Raw genomic sequence first — 18311 nt, forward strand, 5'->3', positions numbered from 1 at the left:
CTTCTCAAGCCCCAAAAGAAAAAAAATAGTCAGAAATTTTAAACCAAAGGCAACAAATTTAATTTCAAGCACATTATCTGTTCTATTGAAGAGAAAGTGGAAATAAGTTGGATGTAGGACTTTAGCCTAGCATATAAATAGACTATTCTGGATCTAAACTCACTTTCAGGGGCGCCTGGGTGGCTCAGTCGTTAAGCATCTGCCTTCAGCTCAGGGCGTGATCCCAGCTTTCTGGGATCGAGCCCCGCATCGGGCTTCTTCACTGGAAGCCTGCTTCTTCCTCTCCCACTCCCCCTGCTTGTGTTTCCTCTCTTGCTGGCTGTCTCTCTGTCAAATAAATAAATAAAATATTTAATAAATAAATAAGTAAACAAACAAACAAACAAATAAATAAATAAAAAACTCACTTTCAGGGGCACCTGGGTGGCTCAGTTAAGTGTCTGCCTTAGGCTCAGGTCATGATCTCTGGTTCCAGGGATTGAGACCCCTGTTGGGCTCCCTGCTCAGCAGGGAGTCTGCTTCTCCCTCTCTCTGTGCCCCTGCTCCTCCATCCCTGCTCCTGCTCTCTCAAATAAATAAAATTTAAAATAAATAAATAAAATCACTTTCAATCTATTGTTACATATTTTTATTGATTTTGAAATTTTGACATAATTTTTTTAATTCTGCAAACTATTCTTTTCTTTTTATTATTACTTTTTTTAACAGAATATTACTACATTTAATGAGTTTAATACCCTCTGTAATTTCTCTGAGGACACTTATCAGAATTATTTAAAATCCCATTTGTTCTTAGCAGAATTTCTTTTTTTTTTAAAGATTTTTTATTTATTTATTTGACAGAGATAGAGACAGCCAGCGAGAGAGGGAACACAAGCAGGGGGAGTGGGAGAGGAAGAAGCAGGCTCTCAGCAGAGGAGCCTGATGTGGGGCTCGATCCCATAACGCCGGGATCACGCCCTGAGCCGAAGGCAGACGCTTAACCGCTGTGCCACCCAGGCGCCCCCTTAGCAGAATTTCTTATGTCCTCCAGAGTCAGGTGTTAGTTTGTTCATTTTGGTTTTTCTTGTTCATTTATGCTTTTCTTAATTATCTATTGATCTTTGATTTATTTCTTCACTAATCAATATCATCTGATTTATATACATAGAAATTCTTCAACTTTTTTTTGGGGGGGGTCTTTCAACTTTACCTCCTCCTGTTTTTGACACAATTTGTGAATTTATTCTTTTTCCAATACCTTTTTTGTTGATCCAGCATCATTTGGGGAAAGAACAAATATAAACATTTATGCTTAGTTACTATCTTGATGTAGAATTCTGCTTTTGCACTCCTTTGGGTTGAAATTGATCCTGTTTCATGGCCTAGGGTTATCCTCGACTGATTGATGATTCCAGCCCATCAGTTCAGACCTCACACCTGGATCCTCAGTCATCAACAGTAACAGGTTAACTGCTGGATTCTAATGAAAAGAGAGCACCTACCAGTTTAATTTAGTGATGCCCCCACTACTACCACCAAATGTACCAGGATGCGTTTTGCTCTGATATCATTGCCTACACATTTTTTTGTAATTGAAATATTAGCTAATAGTCTCATTTTTTTTCAATTTTTATTTGAATTCCAGTTAGTTAACATACAGTGTACTATTAGTTTCAGGTGCACACTACAATGATTCAACACTTCCACACAACACCTGGTGGTCATCACAAGTGCCCTCCTTAATCCCCATCACCTCCTTCACCCATCCCCCCACCCACCTCCCCTCTGGTAACCATCAGTTTGTTCTCTATAATTAAGAGTCTGTTTCTTGGTTTGTCTCTCTCTTCTTTTTTTCCTTTTGCTCATTTGTTTTGTTTCTTAAATTCCACATATGAGCAAAATCCTATGGTATTTGTCTTTCTCTGACTGACTTATTTCACTTAGCATAATACTCTCTAGCTCCATCCATGTTGTTGCAAATCATTGCCTGCACATTTGCCTATAGAACCGAATAAATGTCTGTACAATTAAGCTACTGCAGCAACTCAGGTTTAAATTTGAATTATTGGTTTACTATCTTCTTCATTGTGTATAATTCACCGAGAAAAATGACACCCTGACTGTGCCCTTTTTCTTGTTTTATAAATATTCATTTCTTCCTGGTGATTTGAAAAATGTTGAAATGAAAGTTTCAAATTTTCCTGGGGGGGAAAAAATGACAATTTTCAATTACTGTGCTGCTTATCACAAAAGCAGTTTCATTTGCCTGATGGCTTCATTGACTGGTGTCAGGATAATGCCAAGCAGAATGTTTTGCTGGCTTAATGCCACCCACAGAGCTAGACAAAATATTGCTTTTCGCGTACTTTACAAAAATAGTAGCTATTAATTGTGCCGCTCAACCATAAACTGATCAAGCTAGAGAAAACAAGAAATGTGGCATTTACAATTTAGGAAGCCACTTTCTTCAGATTTTTAGTCATTAATTCAGTTTAAATCTTGGACTTAAGAATACTTATGAAATTCTTTTAAGTCTCCTGATTTACTGAATGTTTACTTTTTTGCATATCAGTGAAGTGAAGGTCTAAAGAGGCTTGAAGCTACTGACTGAGATTTGCTACATCATTATAACTGAATGTGGTGTTTTGTACCCACGTTTAATGTATTAAAAATTAAATTAAGGAATGGGATTCAAATTTTAACAACGGTTGGACATAGTCATAGACAGTTTTCTTCAACAAGCATTCATTGGTGTTTTTGCCAGGTCAGACACTGTTCTAGGCACTATGAAATACCAAATGGTAATTTCAGAATTATGTGTATTTGTTTTAAAGCAAGACCAGAGAGGTGCCTGGGTGGCTCAGTCAGTTAAGCATCTGCCTTCAGTTTGGGTCATGATCTCAGGGTCCTGGGATTGAGCCCCACATTGGGCTGCCTACTCAGTGGGGAGTCTGCTTCTTCCTTTCACTCTGCCCCCCCCAACTGATGCTCTCTCTCTTACTCTCTCAAATAAATAAATAAAATCTTTAAAAAAAAAAAAAAGGCAAGACCAAAATTTAAGTTGCAAGGATAATGGTAAAATTTTCTAGAAAAGCATACCCAGACTAGATTGTGAGAAAACTTCAATGCAAGGCCCAGGGATGTAAATACAGAAGGAGACATGTAGACAGCACTCAGGACAGTGGCATCATAGTCCGTGCTTTAGAAATGTCGTTTTGGGGCACCTGGGTGGCTCAGTCGGTTAAGCATCTGCCTTCGGCTCAGGTCATGATCCTGGAGTCCCGGGATTGAGTCCTGCACTGGGCTCCCTACTCAATGGGGAGTCTGCTTCTCCCTGTGCCCTTCACCCCACTCTCGTGCCCTCTCTCTTTCTCACTCTCTCTCTCTCAAATACATAAATACAATCTTTTTTTAAAAAGGAACTCATTAAAAAAAAAAGAAAGAAATGTCATTTGGTCACAATTTGAAGGATGCCCAGGCATGGGATGCGACTGGATGGAAGGCGAGCGGAGGCTGCAGTGGGTTTATCATGTAATAGTGAACCCGTGCATGGCGAGCAATAGCAAACATGGAAGGGTGTGATCCCAGTGATCTGAGATCGAGCCCCACATCAGGCTCTTCTGCTATGAGCCTGCTTCTTCCTCTCCCACTCCCCCTGCTTGTGTTCCCTCTCTCGCTGGCTGTCTCTATCTCTGTCGAATAAATAAATAAAATCTTTAAAAAAAAAATAGCAAACATGGAGGCAAAAGAGTTTCGCCACTGATGATTACACTGAAACAGAGACAGATGAATAGATCATTGTTTGGAATCACAGGGCTACATACAATGTGCCTCCTGAGAACTTATTTACATTGAAACTTATACTATCAGACTTGTTGACACTCACCCTTCAATACTAAGAGCCGGTTTTCCATGTAACAGAATGGAAAGATAGATAAATATGGCAGTTATCATAATAAGGGACCCTAAAAATAATTCTAGTTGTGGTATTTATAAACACAGTAAATTAAAATTAAAATTAAATTAAATTAAAATTCTGGCTATGCCACTGTAATTATTGAACCTCAGGCAAGTTACTTAATCTTTCTGGCCTGTTTCTTCACTTTTTGAAAGGAAGATGTGCATGTGAACATCATAGAATTGTTTTTAAATTTAAATGTAATATGTGGAACACATAAGGGGAGATTCTCGCAAATGATAGTGGCTCAAAATTTTAGTCATTGTTATGTAGACAAATGAATTTGAAAGTCATTTTATGATACCCTATTTTCAATTCAACTCCTATACAGGATTGCAATGTATAAAAGAGATCGAAGTAAAACTTAATTTCTATTATAAGTTCAGGTGTATGATTTTTTTCTTATTCTTGAGTAAATTATTGCAGACAAATAGAAATCCACATGGACTCTGATATAATAGTATTTGGCATAGCCCACTTGATTGCATGAAGTTTGTATTGAAGTTTTTAAAAATAAAAATAAAATATTGATGAATAAGTGAGGACAAGTTACAATAAAATGTTTGCAGAATCCTGGAAGCATTTCTGAGGAATTTTGATCTTGTCTGGAAGACCACTATGAAAAAAACAAAACAAAACAAAACCATGAATACAGTAAAACCTTCATCACCCTCATTTTGCAAACAGGAAACACCTTGAGAAAGAATAAATAAATGACTTGCTCAGATTGGCAGATTACTGGCAAAGCCAAGACTGGTCCTGTTTTGTTCTTGGAAACATGTAGATAGAGCAGGTAGCAGAATACTCTTCTGATAATTAAGGCATATTCCTTCAAGCAGCACCTTCTCTGTATCTTCAGCTTTGCTCTCCAGACCCCTCAATTGCTATTATCCCCATTGCATCTTAGAAAATCTGTGGAGGAGGTCATGAGTGATGTGAGCAAAAGCCACAGAAACAGAAGCTCCCAAAGGCAGGATTTTTGTCTGTTTTGTTCACTACTGAACCTCTAATGCCTAAAACAAAGTCTGGCTCCTTACCAACTTCTTATATTCGTAGAATGCATGTCCATTTTATAGACCATGAATGGGACTAAGGGGTAGATAGGATTTCCATTAAAATAATGATAATAAAGATAAAGATATTAGTAACAATAATGATATTAATAGTAATAATAAATATCTTATATATATATATATATATATATATATATATATATATATATATATATATATATATATATATATATATATATATATATATATATATATATATATATATATATATATATATATATATATATATATATATATATATATATATATATTGACTCATTTAATCATCTCAGCAGACCTACAGGGTAGTCATTATTATTATCTGCATTCTACAAATGAAAACTTCAAGGATGTAAAGTTTAAATCATTTTTCAAAAATTACACAACAATTGAGTGGCAGGGCCAGTATGAGAACAAAAGAGCTTGGCTTTAGAATTTGCTCTCAAAACCATTAGAAAGTGATTCCAAGATAATGTCTGAAGTTTCATTTTCCTTCTGCAGATTTTCTGTTGTGTCAGAATAAGACTATACATGACATTGTGTAAGTTTTATATAGACAGCACAGCCAGAGGAAGAAGGTCGCCTTCTTCCAGAGTAAGGGCCAGTCTCTGGAGGAGGGCTTGGCATGGGCATCAGGACTAAAACCAGATCTGGCCAGAGATGACCTGAAGTGGGTGATTATCTGGCTGTGGCGCTTTTAAGCAAATTACCGATTATCTGGTGCCTCTCCCTTCAAGAGGTGAAGCCTTCCTGTGCTCAACTTGAGTGTGGCGGGACTTCGTGAATCACTGGTAACAGGTAGAATACAGTGCACTGATGGTATGTCACTGTAGAGATTGATTTAGTTTTGTGGCTCATGTCTTGGACTCTCTCTCCAATCACTTGCTCTCAGGGAAGTAAGCTGCCATGTTGTAAGTCTTGGAATGACTTACAAGACAAGGAACTTAGATATTCAGCCAACAGATGGTAAAGAACGGAGACCTGCCTGCAACCACATGAGTGAGTTTGGAAGCAGGTCCTCCAGCTCCACATGACTACAGGCTGGGCCAAGAGCTTGACTATGACCCCTGAGAAACCATGAGCCAGAACTAGCCATCTAAGTTGACTCTGACCCACAGAAACAGTGAGATAATCAATACTGTATTAAGATGCTAAGATTTGGAGTAATGTTTACATATCTATAGATAACTAATATACTGACCTAAGTTATCCAGGAAAGGAAATGTGTAACAGGAGTTGAAAGAAGGCAACGTTTTTTGTAGTGTTGGTTCGTTTCATCTCCTTGATCAGTTTAGTCTTGCCACAAAGTATGAACATTCACTTCCTAGAAAGGGTCCTTATCAGTCTGCAATTACATAAAGACCCCCTAGGAGGATCTTTATCCATGCCCCATACAGAGTTTGATATGGGTACATAAGAAGCATTTTCTACTCCATTTACTCTATTTATTGAAAACTCAGAGGCCCAAACCATACTCATCTTAGTAATTATTTTCCAATTGGGCCATTAATAAAGGGAAACAGTACTTGCTGGTCTGGGAGAAGACTAATTGAGAGGGGGGAAAAGAAATAAACAAATTAGAGTTGGTAATTCTATTGTGATAAAATGTCTTAATGGTAAAATTACATTGTAAAGCTGGGTCATATAATATCTGAGGGAGGCCTTTTAGTGTACATTGAACATTAAAATGCATTTGTATGTGCATTTTAATTTGATGAATGGTGACACCTTCCCATTCAAAATGCCAAGTGGTAGTTGACAAAGAGTTCAAGAGGGACCGAAACAAAGCAAAAGGAAAAAGTCTGTATAAAACATTTTGATCCCCCATCAGAACATGCTGAGGCCATATTCAGAAACTCTTACTAAGGTGCCCAAATCAAGGTCTCCCCCCGCCCCCCACAAACCAGAAGCATTATGCATTCTATGTATGCAGCCATAGAGAGAATTTTTTTTAATCTTAAAAATATTGTATTCCAAAGTGTACTGGCAAACTTAGGTCCTTGATGATAGCAGAAAGAAGAGAAAGTATTTATTTTTCTGTGATTCCATTTGCATGTAATGATAGTGGCTTGGGTGACAGCAATAGTTATAAAGGCTGTGAAAAGTGGAAAATCATTGATACTAGGGTGTTTTTGAAGGTAGTTGACAGACTCACGATCAGATGCAGAGCATGAGACAAATAAAACCAAGGCTGAACTAAAAGTTTCACCCGAGGAATGAGGATCACTAGTGCTATTAACTGTAATTGAGAACACTAGCAGATGAACAGGTTAGGTGATGGTGATGGACAGTGAGTCGGGAGTTCTATTAAGATTTCATTGTTTGTTTACACCTAAGTATAGATGTCAAGGATGCTGCTGGATTTACAAATCCATAATCAAAGGAGACATTGTCATTGAAAATATAAATTTGGGTATCATTAAATTGTAGATAGTTGTGGTAGCCAACCTCCACAAGAGCCCCAAATAATTCCTGCCCCCTGGTATTCATGGCCTTGTTTGGTCCCTGCCTTCATTTTACCAAGGTTGATCTGTGTGACTAATAGAATATACAAAAGATGGTATGTTACTTCTGAGATGAGGTGGTTGTATTAGTTAAAGTGCTTTAGAGAAATAGGAGAGAGAAGGAGAAATTCATTTAAGAAATTGGCTCATGCAGTTATAGAAACTGGCAAGCCTAAAATCTGAAGAGTGAGCCAACAGGCTGGAGACCCAGAGAAGAGCTTATGTTGCAGTTGGAGTCCAAAGGCTGTCTGCTGGAATAATTCCTTCTTGCTTAGGACAGGTCACTCTGTTATAGTCAGCCCTTCAACTGATTAGTTGAGGCCCACCCATGATGTACATGGCAATCTGATTTACTCAAAATGTACTGATTTAAATGTTAATCTCATCTAAAAATACCCTTGCAGAAAAAAAAAAAAAAACAACAGAATAACATTTGACCAAATATCTGAACCCTGTAGTCCAGCCAAGTTGATACATAAAGTTAACCATCACAATTATAAAAGACATATGGCTTCTTCTTTGCTCTCTCTTGGGTCACTTTCTTCTGGGGAAGCCGGCTGCCATATTATGAGGAAACCCAACAGCCCTGTGAAGGAGAATATGTGGCAAGGAGCAGAGCCTTTTGCCACATAAGTGCCATCTTCAGAGTGTGTCCTTCAGCTCCCATTGAATACTCAGATGGGTCAGCTATAGTCCAGAACTTGACTACGACCTCCTGAGAGAGCCTGACTAAAACCACCCAGCTAAGTGGTTCCTGAATTTTCTACCCCTCAGAAAATGTGTAATATAATAAATGTTGTTTTCAAACTGCAACATTCTAGGATAATTTGTATGTAGCAATCAATAACTAATACAGCTTTGGCTGCCAGAAGTGTTTAAGTATTAACTAGTACTTAAAATGTGCAGCAGTTTTGGAATAAGTCAGCGAGTAGAAGTGAGGAGGGCTGATGAGGGTGTTCATAAAAGCCTGAAGAGCCTTGAGGAAATTTTGTAGAAACATCATTCCCCTTAAGGAGGCTGTGATTGATGAAAAGGGAGGAAAATCTCAGAAACTGGAGCAAAGGAGATCCTTTTATAGTGGCAGAATGTTTAGCAACACTCTTCCCTACAATAACAAGGAAAGTAGAAGATGTGCCTACTGAATTTTGTGATGTAGCTAAGATTTCCAGCCGGAGTGTTAGAGGTACCACTTGTTTTTATCCGGCTGCTTAAAGTAAAACGTGAAATGAGAGAGAGAAAGTAACAGGAGGACTGTGAAACGTGAAGGAGCTGGGATTTAAAGGTGTTGAACATTCCCAGGTTCTCCAGGGGGAAAATGATGCTAAAATTAAGAAATGGCTTCTAAACAATGCTCCACCCCCCGGCACTACGAGGAAAACATGCGCTAATGGTGAAACCTATGGTGTGACAGTAACATCTTTTGTTAAGACCTCAGAAAAATCAAAAGTGGTGCAACAGTGTGGCGCCTGGCTGACTCAGTCGGTAGAGCATGCGACTCTTGATCTTGGGGTTGTGAGTTCAAGCCCCACATTGGGCATAGAGCGCACTTAATATAAGTAAATAAATAAATATATTAAAAAATTTTAAAAAGTGGCACCTCCGTGTTTCATTCTGTCAGACAACAGGTCCTCCACAGAGCTCATAGATACTCTTAATCAAACTTCTAAGTGCAAATCAAACTTCTAAGAAGCTGAAAGGCATTCCTCAGATGGCTCAGGATAAACCCAATGTAGAGAAGAACTTACCTCAAAGAGGCGTGTAGGTATCTCTTTTGTCTAACCTGTGACAGGATGACTTAACCTGTTTAGTTTCACAGGTCTTCAGATTTAGATAGAAATTGTACTTAAGGAGATGTACTTAAGGAATTAAATTCAAAGGGCACCATTTATACCTGGGCCTAATCCCTGCCTCCTGGTGTTCACAACCTTGTTTAGGCCTCTTACACATTATATTGAGATTAATCTGTCTGAACAATAGAAAATGGCAAGTCTTGATTAGGTCACTTCCACGCCTACGTTCTATGACATTGAAGCTTCTGCTGAGTTCTCTCAGGATCCTCGCTCCGGGGGAAATGCAGGTGTCATGTTGTGAGGATGCTTAGGCAGCACTGTGGAGTACCCTTGTCAAGAGGAACCAAGGCCTTCTTCCACCATCCAGGAAGGAACGGAGGCAGGTCTGTTTCCAAGAACCACAAGAGAAAGCCATCTTGGAAGCCATTGCCGGTCAAGACTCCAGATAAGCTCTGACATAGCTGACAGCAGGACTGTAACTTCATGAGAGATCTTGAATCAATACCATCCCCCAAAGCCACTGATGAATTCTTCCCTCTCAGAAACCATGTGAGATAATAAATAATTGTTGTTTTAAGTTGCTAAATTTGGGGTAATTTGTTACACAGCAGTAGCTATCTACTATAATGGTATTTAAAGCCATTGCTCTGGGGAGTGCTCCTAGAAAGTAAAGGTGGGTAGAGAAGTTGTGTTATCAGGGATGTGATGCCTGAAGCTTTCTGGAGTTTATCAGGAGCAGGGAGAAGATACAGTTACACAGCTTTGGCAAATTACTGGCATTTATTTTCCCAATCCATCAAATGGAGATAGAGCAGCTTATAGTGATGTGGGTAAAGATTAATGAATAACATTTGTAATGTGTTTAATATAGTGTGAAGCATTATAGAGTCTCAATTAGTATTTTCCTTCTTCTTTGTACCCTACTTACCATAGTTTTAGGTTTTCATTCTCATTAACAGAACAGGATCTCGGATGTCCAGATGAGCATTGTGAAGTGTGTAAAAATTTCAGAATTAAATTCAAATTAGGCTGACTGTGCTTTTTTTTTTTTTCAAGATTCTTTATTTATTTATTTGACAGAGACAGACAGCCAGCGAGAGAGGGAACACAAGCAGGGGGAGTGGGAGAGGAAGAAGCAGGTTCCCAGCGAAGGAGCCCAATATGGGACTGGATCCTGGAAGCCGGGATCATGCCCTGAGCCGAAGGCAGAGGCATAACAACTGTGCTACCCAGGCGCCCTGACTGTGCTTTTTTAAAAATAACTTCTTTTCCGTTTAAATTGGTGCATTCCAAAGCCTATTTTCCAAGGACAGTAAGATTCTTATCAAAACATGCATCTATTAGAATTATATGTGAGAAATATTGCTAAGGAAGGGGCACGTTAAGGACTAAGCTACAGAATGATTTAGGTTTTACTTTTTGTATTATTCATATTCATTATTAGTCTGTCTATCTGATTGTTGAGAAATTTCTATTCAATAGTATATTTTTTTCTAAGTATAACATTCTGGGAATTTTTTAAGCAATGAGAAGTTAGAAGCTATCTATTCAAAGCAGATGGGTAGAAAATGTATTTTCCTCAGAAATTATTTGATGTCACATTTAGAAATACCATACAACTGAAATCCAAGATTGACCATCAGGCATCTGACAATTTTCATCCTTATCTGCCAGTCAAATGCTTCAAAAACACTTAATGATCTCACATTTCATAACGTACTGGCAAAATTAGGTTCCTATTGATGGGAGGAGAATGCAGGGAAATTATTCTTGTTTGACTCCCTTAGAATTTCGGAATGAGGTTTCTATAAAACTGTTTCTTATATTGTTGTGAAATAAACATTATGGACACATCACAAATTCCGTTTTAGACAATGATGCTTATATTTTGAAAAAAGTAGGCTCAAAAAATGTTTAAATCTTTTTTATACAAGCTTTCGTGGAAAGAGAAATGTAACCTTGTCAGGGTAACATTCCGCATCTTAAAAGGAGAATGTGTCCACCACGTGAGCATGGCACATTTGCACCGCTAACACCGATGTTGGAGTTACTTTTTATTACCCTTTGCTCCTGTTGCTTTTTTAATCCACTTCCCTTCTTCTTTCTACTGCTACTTTAAGCATGTGGAAAATATGATCATTCACTTTTTGCTTCCTAAAATGTAAATTTCATTGATAAGAAAAAAAATGTTTAATGAGAAAAGAATAGATATCTTTTTCAGTGTTTCTACATGACCCTGGTTCAGTTCCTGAAAACAGATTTTGAGATAGAGATTTATGTTCAAGAAATTTATTAGAGATTTTCCAGGAACATACCTGAAGGGGGAAGGAAATGAGATTAGGCAGAAGGGTAGGTTAAACTGTGAAGCAGGGTAGCAGAGGCATTCTGGAGCTGGATTTGTTCTTCCTATTTGCCCCAATAATCCTTCATTGATTAGTCATTGGAGGCAACCTGCCCCTAAAGAGGAGCATGTAAGCCTGTAAACTGTGGAAGTGATGGAATCTGTTTGTACTGCCTCAAGAGAGCCAACTGCTAAATATCCAAGAATTTTGCAAGCTGGTTATTAAACTGTTGATACCTTGAAATTGGCCATGCTGGGAATATTTATTTCAGAGCTTTGGTTTTGGAGCACCAGTTTACCCACACAGGACTGGTGTATCCTTGGGCAAGGTGGTTTTCTTCAGCAGAAAGTAATGTCCAGAGAGATACTCAGCTGTGAGCCATTAGCAAGCAACAATCCCAGAAGCCAGGAAATAAGTGTCCCAGTCATGAAAGGGGAGACTCGAGCAGTGCAGCATGACATAAAGTACACTTTACACCATTCATCACCCAGAGTCATGTGCTTTGCGTAGTAAGTTCACACCATGTGAGAAACATCTCTTCAGAATTCCAGGTCGTCTCTTTCCCTTGAGTAATTTAGAAAATAAAGGTTAGTTAGTAGACCTTGAAGCTGCAAATTGTACTCATCATCTTCCTTCCTCTCTCTTTTACAATCCCTTGTAAATTCCCCTTATGCATGGCTAGCACCTCTGCTGGTCTAAGAGGCATAACTGATTGGGGGGAGACTTATCTCCATAACTGGGAACTCTGTCCATGCATGGCTGCTATACTTCCATTTACCATCCAAATTAGGTAACAGAATACTAAATAATTCCCAAGTGGATCATGTAAGTACTATCCCTGCTCCCAGGGATAAAAAAATATATATATATATATACCCCTACTGATGGATAAATAAATTTATCATGTACTGCTAGTTAGGGCAAATTACCCCTGGAAGAATGTTGACTCCTTTCTTTGCCTCTGTTCTCTTGGCACAAAGAATCAGGAGAGAGTAGGTGAAAGTTTGAAAATAGATTTGAATGGGGCTCTAATTATGTCCTCTGGTAGAAGTGTTACTCCTCTGGGAGTTAAGAGCTCTAGATTCTCAAAGTCTAAAGTAATAGAAAACAGAAGTACAAATTTCCAGGTCACTTGGGTGGCTCAGTCAGTTAGGCATCCGATTCTTGATTTTGGCTCAGGTCATGATCTCAGAGTTGTGTGATTGAGCGTCACATTGGACCCCATGCTGGGTGTGGAACCTGCTTAACATTCTCTCTCTCCCTCTTCCTCTGCCTCTCCACCCCCCTAAAAAAAAAAAGAAAAAGAAAAAAAGAAGTACAAATTTCCTACATGGGTTATTGCAAATCATAGTAATTAAGGCTACTCTTATTTCTATCCCCTTAGTTGCTATACTCATTCATTATACTTACTGAAGACCTCTTATACTCACATCTCCAAGTTGGTACCGCAGCTGGGTCAGGACGTCAGCCTCGGGGTAGTTTCGTATGTGATATGAAATCCATGGACATGTGTCCACTGATATATCTCCTTTGGTGTAAAGTTGATCACTTGGTCTTTTGTGTTATTATGCAGGATTCTGTGTTGTACATCACACAAAGATACTCTGATATCTTTGGATAGTGTGTTAGCGAAGGCCCTATAGGCAAGAAAGAAAAATCCATACCCAAAATATATGCTGATTCTAGTCAGAATGAATGGCTGTCTTCAAGGTAGCAGGAATCCAATGTAATAAACTTGCCACCAAAAAGCCTTCCTGGCAGATAATATTTTATTAAGGTCTTGTGTGGGTTTGTGTTGTGGCAGGTTCAACATTTAGCAGAAGTAGTAGCTGTATCAGGCTTAGGGAGTTGGAACACATGCTCTTGGGACCATGTGTGTCCTGTATCTCTGATACAATGGCTACTCCACTCATGAACTCATGTATTAGGAATGACGTGGTAGATGACAAGGATTGACTGATGCCCTGACTCTTGGTGATTCAGTACTTATTCCATTGAGTTTGTTTTCTAGTGGGAATGAATATACAATACAAAGTATTTAAACATTGTTATCTTCTAGCTTTCTTCTAGGCCCACAAAAATCCAGCCAGTCTGCCATTGCCTGTTAGTCCATTTGCATTCTTAACATGGACTGCTTCTCTTTCCACACAAAGTGGGTAACCAGATGTCTGAAGCTGGCCTTTTTCTACTTCTACCAGCTGGCCAAAAACAATTCTCTCATGTGCTTTCAGGTAGATGCTGGGAAAGAATCATAGGTGCAATATTAGCAAATAATATGGAGATCTGGCCTATCTGCTCATGTAGCTGTGCCACCTTACTCATATTATATCTGAATATACCACTTTCATATTACAACACATTGCTCTTGAGCTCATCAGCCTAGGACTTCATGAATTTGACAGGATACCACTATGGCCAATATGATGCCCGTGGTCAACATTTTACTGTAATGGATCAGTAGCAGACCAGCAGCTGTTTGTCAAATGGTATATAGTTCTCCATCGCAGAACAGGAACTTGCTGCAGATCCTCAGGGGTCTACTTGTGATTCTTCAATTGGGGAATTTAGTAAATGTTACATGGCATCTTTATTAATTGTACCTTTAAATTCGTGGCACCTTTTACTATTGCAAAATAGTGTAGAAATTTCCCTATAATAACTAATTCCCTAATTATAACTCACCTCATATACATAATCATATCACTATCTTTCATAACCATTTATCAAAACTAAGAACTTAATATTAGTACAGCACTACTAAACTACCGACTTTATTCAGATTTCACCAGATCTTTATAATGTCTTTTTTCTTTGTTGTTGTTCCAGAATGCAGTCCAATAGATCAAATTGCATTTAGGTGTCAGATCACCTTATGCAAATTAAAACCACAAGTTAATGAACACACGCCTTATAAAATGGCTAAAATGGAAAACAAAATTCTAACAATACTGAATTTTGACAAGAATGTAGAGTGACTGGAATTCTTGTACATCCCTGGTGAAAACTCAAAATGACACAACTTTGGAAAACAGTTTGGCGGTTTCTTATGAAGATAAGCACATTACCTAGCAATCTAACTAACTCCTAGAAATATGAAAATATATGACCACACAAAACCTTTCCTGGAATGTTCGTAATAATCCCAGATTGGAAACAACTCAAATTCCAGCAACGGGTAAATGGGCAAACAAATGGTGGTACATCAATGTAACAAAATACTGCTCAGTCAGTAATAATAACGACCTAATGACACATGCGTAAACATGAGTGAATCTCAAAATTCTTACACAAAGAGTATATATTATACAATTCCATTTAGACAACATCCTGGGAAAGACCAAACTATTGGAACAGACATTAGGACAGTGGATACTATGAACCAGAGGTTGGAGAAGGGGACTGACTGCAAAAGGAAGGAGGAAATTTTGGGGAGTGAGGAAAACATTCTGTTTTTACTGGGTTGGTGGTATTTACATGACTGTATATATTTGTCAAATTTGTCAAAATAAAACTGAATACAAAGGTCAATTTTATTATGTAAATTATAACACAATAAACCTGACCAAAAAAGAAAAAAGCAAAGAAAGATGTAGTTATCCACACCTATTGATTAGATTTTCATCCCTTAAAATTAGAGTATTTCATAAGAAAGCTTAACAGATCTTAAGAAATTAACAATTGGAACAGGGGACTACACTAAAAGCAATTGGCCAAAAGCACATGTTTGCTCTACTTCTCTGCCTCCCTGAATTACACAGACTTTTCTTCAAGGTTCCCAAGGAAGTTCATGCTCTTAGAGCCAGTAATTCTATATCACTAGCCCATGGAGGACCCCAAAGTGGCTGGTATCTAAGTTGTTTTATTAGTCAGATTTTTTCCAGCTCTAACAGTTGTAGTAAATATCTGTTAGGGTCAGGACCACTCCCCTTCTGTTCATATTTTGATCCTATTGTTAGATGAAAGATTCTCTAAGTTTTCCCATCCATGCATACAGTGAGCTTCCTATCCCCACTACTCCTTGCCCAAGAATACTGAGCAAAATGATATTTCTAAATTGCAGTGACAGAAGTCCTGATGAACCTGGCTTCTTTTTGTGTGTATGTACTCAAATGTGCCTCCTGACCCTGACATTTTATCTAACAAATATTAAATTAAAACTCAAAAGTAATCTCTTAGGTTGAGGGAGATCACCTGCTGCTGCCTGGCATTCTATGCAAGAGGCCGTACTCACAGATGAATACCATCTGAAAGGTATTTAAGAATTTTAAATTCAAATGGCATTATTTATAGGGCATCATATAGTATGAAATTCTGAAAGTTCTTTTGATAAATGGAAGAAAACGAGATTGAAACGAAAGTGAATAAAAAATGTGACATATTTGAGATACAAACATCTTGAATGACCAGGTTTGTCCATGTTTGACATCTCATGATGATTGCAATATGAATAATCTGTAGGTTTTTAAGCCTTTATAGAGGATTTGATGCCTGAAAAACTGGAAGCAAATCTCTCTGTGGTAAATTTAAACATGTTTTAATTGTGTAAAGTCACGTACTCTAGTAATTAAGAGTTTGGGTCTTATAGTATCACAGACCTTCATTGAAATCCTAATTCTGCCATTTTCCAGTAAGTGACTATGGAATAGTCATATCAAGTCTCTAAATCTCAGTTATTTTCTCTGAAAATGGGGCTGACAAACACCTAACAAGATAAGCGTAAGATATGCTTATCTTTTATATGTTATCTAACAAAGACAGCATAAAACACATGCATCTAGGGAGGAGCTGGCTCAGAACGAATGCTTAAGAAGTAGAAATCAAATTTTTATAATCATTAATACTATAATTTTAAATTTTACCTGCAAACCAGAAGGATGTGCCCATTCAGTTTTCAGCTGTTCATCTGGTAGGTCTGAATACTTTTGTTTGTTAATAAGTGTTGGTGGATGTTTTTTATTCATAAGCAAACACTCATTTACATCACCTAGATCTACTCAAAGGAAAATAAAGGTTGTGTCTAGTGAGAACAAACATCTCGATATTGAGACTATGGAAGATGAAATGTTCATACTATAAATATTTTATTCATAATGTACTGAAATCAATGTAAAAGAGCATGAATGAGTTATTTGTCAGACTAGCAAAATTAAGAGAACACAGAATAAAAATGTGAATTGTTAAAATTGCTTGAGTAACTGCTGAATCACAAGAAAATATTTTTTCTCTCTCCCAGTCCATCACATATTCAGACTACGAGCCCACAAACTGGTTATCAAAAAGAGGCCTCCATGTATTATAATATCATTAGAAATTAAAGAAAGTTATGAAAGGTCATTTTCTTTCTTTCTTTTATGGTGTTTCCTTTAGCAAAATGTAAATCATGAGTGTTCAATTTAGTGTTTTCATCTGCAATGATTCTTTGAAAATCACTAGGCTTACATGGCACATACAGGAGGAAATCTTCCAATTAAAGTCTATATTGTAGGATGACAGTATAAACAAAACAACTAACCATATGCCTCCCTATCCTGCCCCCATTAAACTTCACTTATATTTCAAGGAAAGGTTTTTCATTGGATGTATTTTACAGGCCAAGACTTCAAACATTTTCCCAATAGCAGAGATCTAATAGAAGGATAACCTTAACCAAGGGCTAATTTACACCTCTAACTTACCAAGAACTAAATAGAGGATATTCTCAAAGAATCTTGTTATACTTTTATTTTGTTTAAATTCAATTAAATAACATATAGTATATTATTAGTTTCAGTGGTAGAGTTCAGTGATTCATCAGTTGCATGTAACACCCAGTGCTCATTGTATCAGGTGCCCTCCTCAATGTCTGTCACCCAGTTATACACATACCCCTATCCCCCTCCCCTCCAGCAACCCTCAGTTTATTTCTTATAGTAAAGAGTCTCTTATGGTTTGTCTCCCTCTCTGACTTATTCTTATTTTATTTTTTCCTTATCTTCCCTATGATCCTCTGTTTTGTTTCTTAAATTCCATGTATGAGTGAAATCATATAATTGTCTATCTCTGATTGACTTATTTCACTTAGCGTAATACCCTCTAGATCCACCCACGTCATTGCAAATGGTAAGATTTTGGGTTTTTTGATGGGTAAGTAATATTCCATTGTGTATATGTACCACATCTTCTTTATCCATTCATCTGTGGATGGACTTCTGAGCTCTTTCTATAGTTTGGCTATTATGGACATTGCTGCTATAAACATTGGGGTGCAGTTGTCCCTTCAGATACACTACATTTGTGTCCTTTGGGTAAATACCTAGTATTGCAATTGCTGGGTCATAGCGTAGCTCTGTATTTTAATCTTTTGAAGAAACTCTATACTGTTTTCCAGAGTGGCTGTACCAGCTTACATTCCCATAATCAACAATGTAAAAAAGTTCCCTTTTCTCTACATCCTCGCCAACATTTGTTGTTTCATGACTCATTAATTTTAGCTATTCTGACCGGTGTGACGTGGTATCTCATTGCGGTTTTGATCTGTATTTCCCTGATGCCAAATGATGTTGAGCATTTTTTCACATGTCTATTGGCCATTTGTATGTCTTCTTTGGAGAAGTGTCTGTTAATGTCTTCTGCCCATTTCTTTACTGGATTGTTTTTGGGGTGTTGAATTTGATAGGTTCTTTATAGATCTTGGATACTAGCTT

Source organism: Ursus maritimus, unplaced genomic scaffold, assembly GCF_017311325.1.
Source record: "Ursus maritimus isolate PB19 unplaced genomic scaffold, ASM1731132v1 scaffold_7, whole genome shotgun sequence".
Taxonomy (NCBI): domain Eukaryota; kingdom Metazoa; phylum Chordata; class Mammalia; order Carnivora; family Ursidae; genus Ursus; species Ursus maritimus.